Here is an 11,655-nt window from a genome sequence, read left to right as displayed (position 1 = left end):
AGAGGTTCCTGCACCCCAAAACAAGAAGAGTCGGCTGGTCGACATGTTTCCCCATAGCTTTTACTCAGGATTAACATGGCATGCATGTGAAGCGAAGCAACCAGGTCAGGAAAGCCTCGCGGAAGTAAATGAAAACATTCTGTACTTTCTAGAGACCACTGAAAGGCTTCTTCCAAAAGGTCTGTGTTTCTCCAGCCCTCCCAATGCAGGTGCTGATTAAAAACCTCCAGCTAAACAGAGGAGAAGGAGGAGAAGGGACGCAGAAAGTCTTTGTTATAGGCTTTGTTTGCTGAGTTACACCTGGAATGAGTCTTAACTCATTGCTTGGAAGACGCGGGAAGGAGCAGAAAGTAGTTTTGTAGAGTTTTAAGGCTGATCAGTTTATTTATCTCAGCAAACGCTTTTCTGGACCAAAGGCCAAGGAAGTTGATGACTGACCAGTTCGTTGCTTTAGTCCATGAAGCTGAGGCCAAAACAAAGATGCCACAAACAGGCAGATGGGGCTATCTCTCTGAAAGAAGCCAGTGGACATTGCTCTTTTGGACTACAACTCCCAGGGACCATGCTGGCTGGGGGATTCTGGGAGTTGTAGTCCATAAAAGTACCTTTCCCAAGCTCTCCTAAAACTGCAATGCCTCATTAACTCTCTCTCTCTCTCTCTTTTTAGATAGATAGATAGATAGATATGGCTTTGAGTCGCCTGTTGTTGACCTGCTACGGTGACCCCATGAACTTGGCAGGGTTTTCTTGAGCAAGGGATCCTCAGAAATTGTGGTTCTGCAAGTTCCTTCCTCCGAAATGGAGCCTCATTGCACCTGGGATGGCCTAGCAGTCTCCCGTCCAAGGATTAACCAGGGCTGACCCTGCTTAGTTTGCACAGTCGGGGGAGCCTGGTGCCTGTTCCGGGTATTTAGGCCGGGCCTGAGCGAGACGCGTTTCCATTGCGCTCAGTGTTTGCAAAGGCAGCCCCAAGGCCTTTCTTCTTGGAAGGAGGGTGCTCTCCTCTTTGGCTGATCAGGATTTAGCTGCCCTCCTCAGCTGTGCCCCCGCTTCTTAAAAAGCCACGAACTGCCAAAGAGTCGCACCGTCTGAATCCGAGGCTGCTCAGGCCAGAGAGAGAGCTTTGGGGTCAAGCATGGCCTCCTTTTGTGTTGCGGCGCACAAAACGGACCGGGACTTGCCTGCAGGGCCTGAGTCTCAGCAGCGTCTCCTTGGCCGTGGCTTGGAAAACCAGTTTGCAAAAGGTCTGCAAGTCGGACAGGAGCCACGGTTTTGCCTCTGTGGTTCCTTCCGAAGTGTTGAAGCAGACCCGACAGGTGCACAGCTGGGCTTGTATGCAAAGGGCCTGGGTGCGAAACACACGGCAGTGCATGTGGCAGGGCTTGCTCTGAGCGTTTTCTTCCCTGCTCCATGGAGACCCAGGAGGAAAGGCTTCTTCCCAGTTGTCCAGTGTTTTGCAAGACCAGGACTGAGTGGGTGCGTTGTAGAAGGACATTGTGTTGTTGTTATTGTTATACTGATTTGTTCCTGCTTTATTCCCAGAATTGGGCCCCAAAGCAGCTTGTAAAAACACAGTACAATTAACAATGATAAAAGTGACCATAGAAACGCAATTAAAACCGTGTTGAAAGAGGGATGCAAAACCACAGCACTGGCCCTGAATCGGTCTTCTTCATCATCATCACCCTCTCTATTCGTTTATATTCCGCCTTTCCTGCCAGTCTGAGACTCAAGAAAGAAACAGCTTTAAAATATACCAAACGCAAACATTCAAAACGTGCCCCATAAAATTGGAGCGCCAACCTGGCCTAGTGATTTGAGCATTGGACTAAGACTCTGGGAGACCAGGGTTCGAATCCCTGCTCAGCCACAGAAAGTTAGTAGGGTGACCATGGGCAAGAAATTATATATACCCCCATACACACACACACACACACACACACACACACACACACACACCATCAGCCAAAAGGCTATCGGAGCGGCTTACAAATTGCTCATTAGACATTTCCCTGCCCTCAGGCTCACAATCTATTCTAAAGAGACAAAAGGCAAAACCCCTCCAAAGAAATCTTGCCACCTTGCTGTTGTTTTTGTTGTTGTGTACTTTTTCTTCAGAGGGGTTTTTGCCATTGCCATCCCCTGAGGCTGAGAGAGTGTGACTTATTGCCCAGGGTCATTTGGGGGATTTAAATGGTCAAGTCCCAGTTCGAATCCTGGTCTCCAGAGCCAGGGTCCAACCCTCAAATCCCTTTGTGCCACTGTGGCTCCTTTTAGGTCCGCCTTGCGGTCGCCATTAAGTTGGAAATTACTGGCAAGCGCACAACAGATACAAATACTGTACCTCCGTTAACAAAGTATTCCTGGCATTCTTCCTTGAATGAAGAATTTGGTGCCGGAGGCAGAAAGGACGCAGAGGGAACTGGGGTAGGTTCCAGCACTTCAAAAGGAAAGAGAGAGAAGCCTTGAAATGTTCCAGCAAACGTTTTAGTCAAAATAATGTGAAATGAGACGACTGGTTCAGGTTGCAGAAGGAAGCCATTTTGGAGAACGTGTCCCACCTTCTTCCAAGACGCACCCAAGGATGCCCTTTTCTTCCAATGGTCTCTGTTTTCCTTGCGATTTCCGTTTGGGAAATGGATCCTACAGATCTACATACCTTTTAACAATGATTCTGGGTGTCGTGGGGCGGCAGGCCTGTCTGCTCTCCTCTTTCTTACTATCCTCTCTCTTGCAGTTCCTTTGCATGCCCAGGAAGGGGCTTTGGAGGCAGCTGCTGTTTACTTTGCCAAGGGCATCCAGGCGCCAGAGGAGGGTCTCTCAGGACAGAGTCCCATTGTTGCCCAGATCAACCTTCATGGGTTGCGTTGCTTCCCATAGAGATGCTGCTGCTGCTGCTGCTGCAACATCCAAAGCCTCTCTTTCTCCAGCCCTCCTTCATGGTCCATCCACTGCTGATGCTGCTAATAATGCTTCCAGCTGGACAGAGAATGAGGAGGAAAAGGCGTAAAGAGGGAGGCTGGGTGGTGGGATCTCTTCTCTTGAAAACTGAATCCATTGCTCCTTGTCCTGGTCTCTGGAGCAGAGGAAACCAAATGGGCTCCGTCTTCTCCATGACGTCCCTCCAGATATTAGAAGATGGCTCTATCATGTCTCCTCCTCCTCTTTTCTGGGTTAAACATACCCTTATCCTGCTAAGGCACCCCTCTTCTCGGGTCTCAGGTGTGGACTCTGACACAGACAGAAACGTCCCAGCGGTTGAGACAGACAGCGACACTCCCCAGCATCCACAGCACAGAGAGAAAGCGGAGCCCTAAGCCTTGATGGACAAAGAGCCAGGTGCCCCAAGGAAGGGGATGATGGCGGGGCTTTTGCCATCCCAGGTGGGGATGATGGAAGAAGAGTCTCTCAGAGCAGGAATCGAGTGGGAATTGAGAGGTCCTCCCAGCATCCCCTACCAAAGCTGTTGCCAGTTAGGGGATTCTGGGAACTATTGTGTAACTATACCTTTATTGTTTCTAACCATCGCAGTTTATTACACAGAAAGAACATACAAGCACTTACAAAAATGCAAAATACAAAATTAGTGTAATGCCACAGCCATACCTGAAAGAGTTAGCATTGCTAAAAGGATCACATATTATAAAAGTGTCCCCTTTATTGATGGATTTAGAGTCTTTGTGTATCACTTCTCAGTGGAGAAGGGCTCCAAGTAAAACAACAGGAAGATATAAACATGTTCAAAACACATTAACGTATTCTTTAAAAACTCTTAAAAGTAGTCTAAGAACAAGCTCTGCAGGAAAACCACTTCTGTCCACACTTGACTGTTTGGTTGGACTGCACCTCCCAGCATTTGGGTTTGCTATTGCAAGGCTGCTGGGAGTTGCAATCCAAGATCAGCTGGGCTGGATGGTTCTCACTCCAGCTCAGAAAGTGTGGCTGCTGGGAGGTGAAATCCTTCTTGAACCCGGGCCAGAGCCAGGCATCAGAAGTGCCGCTTCCTTGCAGCAGCATCTTCCCACAAGTCTTTGCCCCATTGCTAGCAAGCGTGAGGCTGACCCTTGGCTGCCCCCCGCCAGATCAGTGGCCCATGGACCCATGCCAGCCCCCTCCGCTTGCCTGCCCTGGGGCCTCCTGCCCACCTTCCTTCCCAGGCCAGCGAAGGGCCACGGGTCAATGGCCACCTCTTCCCCTTTGTCCCTTGCGAGGGGGGCAGACGTGTGTCCCTCTGTCCTTTCCCTTCCGCTCCCCCCAACGATTCCTGTCTTCCCAGCCTTTTCTCAAAGGGCTTCTTTGTGCCATGAATGGCCAGAAAGGAATGTGCCAAACAGCGCTCAGCAGCAGAGGTTCCAAGTGGGCAGCCAGGCAGCAGGCCTCTGGATGTGGGTGGCTGTCCAAAGGGTCAGTTGCTGGACCAGGAGGATGTGGGGTGGCCCACAGACAGGTAGGACCCCCAAGTGCCAGCCATTTGGGGGGTGATGGAGGCCTGGGCCCCTTGGTGACCCCACCATTGGAAGGCCTCCCCTTCCTTCCCTCTTCTTTGGAAGCCCTGCCATGTCCTTTCATGAGGCGGATGAATTGGACCCTGTTCCCTTTGCCAGCCTGGGAATAGAGGGCCCTTTCTCATTGCACCCGGCCGCGTTTTTGTTCCCCGCGTTTTTGTGCTGCCTGTTGCCCTCTTTTTCTCCGACCGCCTTGGTCAGACGGAGCCCTTGCCTTGCTCTCTCCTCTGACCACTGGTGTTGCTCTGTTTTAGCACAAAAAGGACATACCAAGGAACCCAAAGGTCATGGGGTCATAGCACTGGAGGGTCCTCCAAGGGTCACTCAGTCCAGCTCCATTCTGCCAGGCAGGAGTGGACAAAAAGGTTGCCCAAGAGGTGCCATGGTCCAGCCTCTCCTTAGAGGAAGGCTCCGAGGCGGCCCAGCCCTTTGGCCCCACGGGAGTCTTGGGGTCCCCCTTTGGCCAGCCTTGGCAGGGGCACGCTTGACCCTCGGCTCCCCTGGGTCTGGGATCTGGGGGTTGAGCTCCCAGGGCCCTAAGGGGGGCTTTTAAAGAAAGGATCAGGGTCCCCAAAGCAGCCCCTGGAAATGTATGGCTGGGGATCCTCTGGCCGGGACAGGAAAACGCTGGGAAGGGAAATGAAAAAAGAGAGAAATTGGGGGTCATTGGGGTTTCTGTGTGTCTTTGTGGACTTGTGTGTCTGGTGATGGTCAGCTGGAATGGAAGGCAAGGAGCAGAAACTGGGTGCCCTCGGCTGGAGGGTTTGGTGGGGCAAGGAGGGGGGAGTGAACCCCCAAGAGCCAGGACAAAAACCCCAAAGAAAGGGTCCTGGAAGGGATGAGGCAAAACCCATAGCCAAGAGAGACCCTTTATGTCTCTTCCAGCGAGGAGACCCATGCCCAGGAGAATGCATTGCCAACTGGGCAGAATCTCGGTTGTTTGTCGATGTTGAGTGCCTTCAAACCATTTCCAACTCATGGCTTGACCTTAAGGCAGTGGCCCTTTCATGGAGTTCTCTTGGAAAGGTGTATTTGGATTGCCTTCTTCTGAGGCTGAGAGAGTGTGACTTTTGCCCAAAGTCTTGGCCTGTCGGTTCTGTTGCCTATAACTCTGTAAAGTAAACCATCTGAGGAAGGAGGCTCAGGGCTAGGGAGGCTCTTGCTGCCAACGCCTTTCTTTCAGCGAGTCTCAAAGGGACTACTGTACTACAACATCCCTTTCAAGAGATACACCTTTTTCAAAGCCCTTCAGAGCTGAAGGGTGTCCTCCAAATCTGTCTTTGTTTATAGAGTCAAGTGACTTTAAGTTTTAAAATTGTTTCGTTGTTTAAAAAACAATTTAAATAAAAGGAGGAAACAACCCAATAATTTTAAAAATTAAAACCATTTCAATCCATGTTTTAGATTTTAAATGGTTTAAACTTGACCAGATTGGGAACTGTCTAGACTAGAGTCTTATGATCCAGGGCAAGATAGGTCTGTTTTATCCAGAATGCTGGCCTTGGAGGGGCCCTGAAGGCCAGACAGTCCGGCCCCTTTGGCTGCAAAGGGATCCCTCAACAGCCCCCAGGGACCCCCATCCTCTCCCCAGAGACCTCTGAGGAAGGAGGGCCCATCGTCCCCCATCACAAGGGAGCCCATATTCCGCTTCCCAGCCGTTCTGGCCGTAAAGAAGTCCTTTCTCATGTTTAGGCACCATCTCTTTTCTTGTCATTTAACATTAATGCATTGCTCCCTTTCCCGAAATTAGGCCCAGTACAGATGGGCCTTTTAGCATGTATTCCATATGTCAAAATGGCGGCACCCTGTACAGATGGGCACCACCATTTTGACACAACAGACACTTAGGTACCGCAAAAAGAACCCACTTTTTGTGGGTTCTTTTTGCTGCATGAGGAAGCCATGCGTTTGTTCACTGCTGCTTCCTCCTTTTTGGGGTCTGTACCCCGCCTTAATAATTTCAAAGGTTTCCTCCTGGCTGGTGGAGACGATGGCAGGTTTTGTGCATTTTCACATGGGTTTTCACAGATTGGGACATACCTTTTTCATAATTATTGTATTATTATTATTATTATTATTATTATTATTATTATTGTCATTATTATCATTATTATTATTAGACCATACTCTCTCTAGGCGTCTGAGAGATGATGAGCTTTTGCTTTTTGCCAAAGTCCAGGATTTTGGGACTCTGTGGGGATGGCTGGCCGTTTTCTCTTCGGTGGAGTCTTGACATCTTAAGGAGGATAGAATTTAGGAATAGGGTTTGCATCTTCCTTCCTTGCCGCCAAAGGGTTCAGTGCAGCCCAAAAACTTGCACAATCTACCCTCAAACAGACTGGCTTTGGAAAGGGAACCGGTTTGGCGGGTTTATTTACCTGGGACCATGGTGGGGATCATGCCGCTCTCTGGATGTTGGTGGCCATTGCCAAGGGCAGGACTGCTGGGACTTGCAGTTCAGATGGATGACGAGTATAAAAGAGATTTACTGTTTCCAGGGTAAATTTCGGCAACGTTGTCCATTGCCTCTTATTAGTCTCAGCAGTGAACACAGGGCGGCCCTGTCTTGCCTCTTCCTCACAACAACAAGAGGGAGGCCAGTTGGGACAGAGAAGAGTGTGACCGATCCAAGCCCATCTGGCCACTTCCAGGGTTTAGGTGACACAGCCCCCAAGCCCCTTTTTAATTGACTAGGGCTTAGTCCTGGAATTATTCAAGAAATAATAAATTGCGCACCTCTGCCCATGTACAGAGTGCATTTCCCTCTGAATGAAGTAAAAACTTAACTTGCAGAGTTGCAAAGCAGGTCCTCCAACCGCAGAGGATCTGTTTTGAGTTCCAAATGCATGACTAAGGGTCTGTTCTGGGCCATTTCCACGCTCCCTGACTTGAGCGAGGTCTTCCTTCCCTGGCTGCACTCCGCCCTTTTTGCGCAGGAAGCCAGCGCAGTTTGGGTGACTCAGGGTCAGGCCACATCCTCTGGCCTCTGAGTCAGGCAGCAGATGGAGGCCCCTCCGGGACATGGCTCCTGCCAGGCCGCAGCTGGATGGAAATCTGGAGCCACGGAGGTGGAAGGCACCCCAAGGGGCATCCACTCTTCTTCTGCCATGCAGGAATACACAACAACAGACCTATAGAGTTGGAGGAGGCCCCCAAGAGCCACCAGTCCAACCCCTTTCTTCTGCCATGCAGGAGGACGCCCTCCTTGGAACACATGGCCACCCATCTGCTGCTCAAAAACAGCCTCCAGGGAAGGAGCATCCGTCACATTTGGAGGCAGTCCAAATATTCCAATGGCTTCCAACTCTGTGATTCTACTATTATTTAATAGCAAAAAGGTTCTTCCTACTATTTAGGTGGAACCTCTTTTCCTGCAGTTTGTATCCCTTGCTCCGTGTCTTGGGTCTAACCTGCGCTGGCTTTGCAAGGCCTGAGCCGGGCAGTGGGTGACCCAGAAGTCCAAGGCGACCTCAAGGTTAGGAAGGAGCTCCAGGGAGTAAGTGGAAGGCATTCCCTCAATGGAGATTTTGGTGGAGTCTCCTTCTTTGCAAGCTGTCTAAGCAGAGGCTGGATGGCCATCTGTCAATGGAGATGCTTTAACTGTGAGTTCCTGCATGGCAGAATGGGGTTAGACTGGATGACCCTTTTTGGGGTCTCCTCCAGTTCCATGATTCTATTATTCTAATTGCTCAGTATTTGTATGCCAGGGTTCTAGGATTATTTGACTGGACAGAAATTAACAGTGGCTGCATCTACGCTGCAGAATTAGTGCAGTCTTGCTTTAACGGTGCTATGGGATCCTGGGATTTGTAGTTTGTTGTGGTACCAGAGCGCTCTGTCAGAGAAGGCTAAATGTCTCACATCCCATAATTCCATACCTTGAGCCATTATGGCAGTTAAAGTGGGGTCAAACTGCATTATTTCTGCAGCGCAGATGCAGCCAAGAGCAGCAAATGGGGACTTGCCTGGGAGTCGTGTTTTTGGTCCTCTCTTTGCACCAGAGACCCATCAAGAGACCCCTATATTTTGTTCAGCCCAAAACAAGGCAGCTCCATGGAGATGCTGCCACTTCCTTCACTGGGTTAAAAATAAGTCTGTTTCACCCCAAAGAAAAAGGAGGGCAGGTCAGAGAAGGGAGAAGTTGGCAGTTGCCCTGGAAAACAGCTTCAGATCATGGCTGCGGGCGGATTATATAATCAGATTTTGGGTGTTGCCATAGCGATGGGTGATGCTGGTGCGAAACTTCTTCTAGCTGCTTGGTCTGCTTTACACCCTTTTTTAAATATAGCGCACGAGATCCAGACAAGGAGAACTGGGCACCAGTTTTCTCTCTCTGGACACAACAACGGGCCAGGAATGGGCACAGCCACCACCACCACCAGCCCAAAAGTGGTTGGAAATCTGGTTCTGTTGGAGAAAGCAACCCTCAGGAAATACAGAGTCACAGAATCCTGGAGCTGGAAGAGAATCACATTGGCTGTTTTAGCCGCTGCATCACATTTGCTGGCTCATGTCTGGAGCTGTGGAGATGCCTAAGTCATCGTGCGCATTAGCTGCACCACGAAGGCATCACCGACTCAAACTAGCGATTCAAACAAAAATCCACCAAACAGTGATACCTTTATTGGCCAAAGGAAATGCACAATATACTGTAGTATTTGTTGCAAGCATTCGAAGTATAAGCAACAAGTGTATTGTCGGCCAATAAAGGTATCACTGTTTGGTGGACTTTTGTTTGAATTTAATGGCTAAACCAGCTAGCCCTGAATGTTTTCTCATCCTAGCGATGGATGTCTTTCGGGAGGCTGTGCAAGAAGATGCTGCAGCTAGAAATGCTTCACCCATGTGGGCTGTTAAGACCGAGATGTGCCTAATTTCTTTGTCATTCTGCTGCCCTGCATTATGTGTGTACGTAGGAAGAAACATACGCCTCTCCAAAACGTGTTAGCGTTCTTCAGTGTTGGCTGTGTTTGCAACGGGATGCTGGGAGTTGCAGTCCAGCAACACTTCAACGGCTGCGCTCTTTCCATCCCGATCCAAGCTCTTTTGTTCTTTAGGTTCAGTTATGGAAAAGAAATTGTTGTTGTTGTTGTTGTGTGCCTTCAAGTCATTTTCATAATGGGGTTTTCTTGGCAAGATCTGTGCAGAGGGGTTAGCCCTCCTGAGGCTGAGAGAGTGTGACATGCCCATGGCTGAGCAGGGATTCGAACCCAGGTCTTCAGAGTCCTAGTCCAACGTTCGGAGGAAGTGCTGAAGGCAAAACATTGGGAGGATCCCTTTCAAGGGAGGGAACCGAATTTGGCCTTTAGCAAATGAAACTTGTTTCCCTTTTGTGCGGAGTCTCTGGACTGGCAAGTGTTTGGGATTGCAGCCGCTTGTGCAAAGTCAGACATGGTCCAAAAGGAGCGGATGCAGGAGGATGCCTGTGAGGCCGGTTATGGGCCTAAAAGGGGTGGACCAGATGACTCTCGGGGTCCCTTCCAGCTCCTGCATCTTCTGGTTGCCTTGCTATGAGCAAAGCCCTCCTGAGCCTTTTGCATTCAGTTCCTCTTTCTCTTTGGACATTTACATTTAAAGGAAGCTTCTCACTCCTCTGCTGGGTTTTCCCCTCCTTCAGGGAGAAAATCTTGCAGCCTTCCAGATGTTGCTGCATTGCAGCTGCCAGCATTGCTCACCACTGGCTGCGCCGTTTGGGGCTGCTGGCACTTGCAGTCCAAGGCCCCCAAGGGCTGCTGGATTCCCACTCCAGAGAGAGTGCTGCAGATGTGCTGGTGACCCCTCTGGGCTGACCCTCTCAGGACACTCTGTCCGTTTGCCAGGGATGGACATCTGGACCTATTCCGAAGTGGATCTGATAGCAGTTCAGGTGCTTGGTGCCCTGAGTGTGACTCCAGGAGAGGGAGCTGGCAAAACCAGCCCTGAGTCTTCCTTGCCCAAGAAAACCCCATTTAAGCCAGGCCTAAAGACTCTCATAGGCGCTAGATTCCTATCTGATCTTGGGAGCTAAGCTGGGTAGGCCCTGGCTGGTCCTTGGATGGAAGACAACTGACAAATCCCAGGTGCTGTGGGCTCCGTTTCAGAGGAAGGAACTGGCACAAAACACTTCTGAGGACTAGGAAAAACCTAAGAAATTCACAGGGTGCCCATAAGGCGACAGGCAAAGTGAAGGTGTGTGTGCGCGCACTTGTGTGTACACATGCACACAGTGTAACCACACTGCAGAATTAAAGTGGTTTGACACCATTTCTTATGCAACCCTAATCCTTCCATGCGGGAGCCCCTGGACCAGAATAATGCCCCTCTTCTTCTGCAATTTAGGGTTTATTGCAGCGGAGGAAGGAAGGGAAGGGCCACCCCTTGCCCTCCTCCCCTAAAGGAGAGTCCAGAGGACCCCTGTCCAGCCTTGTGACCGGACCGGCCTCCCTGGCTTGGAGGCAGAGGATTTTGGCCCTCCATTCCAGGATTTTGTGGCCTTCCTGGTTGCAGAGGTGATAGGAGTTGAAAGCAGAGCAGCTGAGGTCCGAATGGCCCCCCTGTCCCCGACCCACTCCTGGTCTGGTCAAGGCCTCCTCCTCACGGTCACTCTGGCCTGTCTTTCTCTCCAAGGCTTGGTTGCAGAGCCCTGCCAGTCTGCTAGGCAAAGAGTGCCTCAATGCTTCACCTGGTTGGAAATATTCGCTGCCGCCTCCACCTCCTGCTTTCTCCCCAAGGGCCCTTTTGTGCTGAACTGCCATCCTCTCCTCTGGAATCCTGGAATTTGTAGTTTTCTTGTTGTGCAAATTGTTTCTGACTTTTGGAGAGCCTAAGGCAAACCTATTGTGGGGTTTTCTGGGGCTGAGAGTGTGTGACTCACCCACAGTCTCCCAGTGGGTCTCCACGGCTGAGCGGGGATCTGAATCCTGATTTCTGAGTCCAGGTCCGACACTCAACCCACAGGGCCAGCTCCTCCCATACTATCCATACTGTCCCCCTTGAGGTCCCTCCTGACTCTCGGATTCTCTGATTTTCCTGCATGGCAGAATGGGTTGGATTGGGGAGCCTTTGGGATCCCTTCCAGCGCTAGGGTTCTATGTATTCCTGCATGGCAGAGTGAGGTTGGACTGGAGGGCCTTTGCGATCCCTTCCAGCTCTAGGGTTCTATGTATTCCTG

This window comes from Sceloporus undulatus, chromosome 3, assembly GCF_019175285.1.
Source record: "Sceloporus undulatus isolate JIND9_A2432 ecotype Alabama chromosome 3, SceUnd_v1.1, whole genome shotgun sequence".
Classification (NCBI taxonomy): Eukaryota; Metazoa; Chordata; class Lepidosauria; order Squamata; family Phrynosomatidae; genus Sceloporus; species Sceloporus undulatus.
The sequence above is the reverse complement of the archived record's forward strand: the minus strand, read 5'-3'. Positions refer to the sequence as shown.